Consider the following 2,071-nt stretch of genomic DNA (forward strand, 5'->3'; position numbering starts at 1 on the left):
CAGAGCTGTAACATTTATTCAAATGCGAGCTCAGAGCTGACTGACAGGTCAATCGTGTCAGTTTTTGTCTATTTTTTGCCAGTTGCAATGTATTCGATCCTGTGGCACAATCAGGTCAGAGACTGCTCGCTGGCACAAACATTCACACAAACACACCTGGGATTTGGCACAGTACAAGTGCAGTCTTGTACTATTTGCTGCTGCATGAGCAGGGGTTAGAGGTGGCATTGCATGCCTTGCACAAGGGCACCTTGAGCACATCTTTGAGAAGAAGGTGAAAACGTCTCATTTGTCTCTCCCCCATGCCCAGATTGTGTCCCAGCTCCTCTCACCCATCAGACCACACCACCCCCAAGGTCACAGAGTGTTACTGATCTGCCCCCCTCCCCTGTTCCTACTACTGCAATGACTCAGATGAAGATTGCTATATCACTGTCAGCAGCAGCTCAAAGGCTTGGCATCTCTGTCAGCCGCGGTTGGACTTTGGGCACCTGCGTCAGTACCGCTCCGAGCTCCGGAGCCGCTGAATGAGGGGGCCCACTCACTGCTCTCTGTCGCCTGGGAGCTTGTTGTGCAATAACGCACGAGGAGGGGAGGAAAAGAAGAAGAAGAAAAAAAAAACACACACACAAAAAAAAGAGTCCCTTCCAGCTGCCGAGAGCATCACTGACAAGCTGCTCGGTTAACAGTGAGCCTTCCCGCAAACGTCCACCCGCATGTCCATGTGGGCATTGATCCGCGTGACAGACAGCCGCCTCTAAAGCAGCCCTCCAGTTCAGGGTTTGCCCCTCCTGGCCAGCACCAATCTGAGATGGGTAGAAGGAGGGGGCGGGAAGGTTAGTTTGAAGAGGGCAGAGCTTTGCAAGAGGACGCCGATTTCCCTATTATTTCACCGCTGGAAAAAAGAAAGAAATAAATAAAAAGAATTCCAAACCCAGTGGACACTAACAGCTGAGGGAGTCATCAGTCGGACCAAACGTCAGAACCTCATTAACTCCAAGGAAACCCAGTCGGGAGAGAGAGGAAACAGCAGGAACACAACCCGTACAGCTGCTGGTGAGGTTCTTCTTGTTGGTTGTTGTTTTTTTTTAAATGCGAGTCATTACCTATGGTGTTTTTCATGTAACGTGATTCGTTAGGTCTGGCACATGTCGGTGTCAGGGTAATAGCCGGACGTGGCGGCAAATGTGCTCAGTGGTAATGTTTCATTCACATGCAACAACTGCTGTTTGTGTGTCTACCGCAGTATAATTGATGGTTTAACAGGTCTCCCTCGCGTGCTCAAGTGGGGCTGATGCTGATGTGGGGTTGCGGCGCTGCATGCTACACTGTTTCCCGCTACCATAAAAAAAACCCAACAAACATTTGGTCAGGGTGTTTTTAAAGTGTTGTTCGGGCAGCTGTAAGCAACAAATGTTTTTTGTTCTCTTTTTATTTGAGGGGAATTCAGCGTTCAGACAATGGCGGTGTTAAATTGTTTTTTTTTTCTTCTTCCTCCAGCCTGACTCTTCGGGACAGTCGAACGGCAACACAATGCGACACCGCGGCTCGAGCCATTAATTGTTACTTTCCGTTAATGGGCAATTAAACGACGGCGCGCGTGACGTTTCTGGTAATAAATCCCGCACCTGCACTGTAAACTCCAGTCTCGTGCGTTGACCCAGCGTGCTGGGAACGAGCTACCGCAACCAGTGACAACACTGTTGAGCAGAGGCTAACTTAACCTTGAATAAAAAACCCGGTACAGAGAAGGGTCTGGCAGCTATCTGCGCCCCCTCCTCCTCCTCCTCCTCACCCTCTCCCCACAACACTGGCAGTGAAACGAATGCCAGTGGTGCCGTGTTTGTGTTACATCTTTCCGAACTAATCAATTTAACTGACGCAAAGAACCAGACTTGGTGACGACAGGGGGGGAAAACTAACATTTCCATGTTGCCACGCGTTTTTCCCTTAAAGGATTTGCTTCCCTTCATCATTTAAAGTCAGTGTAGTTGTGTTCTGCTGTAGAGATGAGGGAGACATAAGCCTGCTTCATTTAAAAAACACAATCCCTTCTTCTCTCTCTCTCTCT

The 2,071-nt window shown here is 49.1% G+C and overlaps 1 protein-coding gene across 1 annotated transcript in view; it reads left to right on the forward strand.

Moving 5' to 3' along the window:
- The first annotated feature begins 376 nt into the window (after positions 1-376).
- The window catches only part of gabra3 (gamma-aminobutyric acid type A receptor subunit alpha3), a 78,339-nt gene continuing 76,644 nt past the window's right edge, over positions 377-2,071 (forward strand). The window contains exon 1 of the mRNA XM_035666626.1: positions 377-1,056. The gene's annotated coding sequence lies outside the window, so the exon portion shown is untranslated. The remainder of the gene's footprint in view (positions 1,057-2,071) is intronic.

Source organism: Morone saxatilis, unplaced genomic scaffold (genome assembly GCF_004916995.1).
Source record: "Morone saxatilis isolate NCDOM2014 unplaced genomic scaffold, NCSU_SB_2.0 Contig20, whole genome shotgun sequence".
In the NCBI taxonomy this organism is placed as follows: Eukaryota; Metazoa; Chordata; class Actinopteri; family Moronidae; genus Morone; species Morone saxatilis.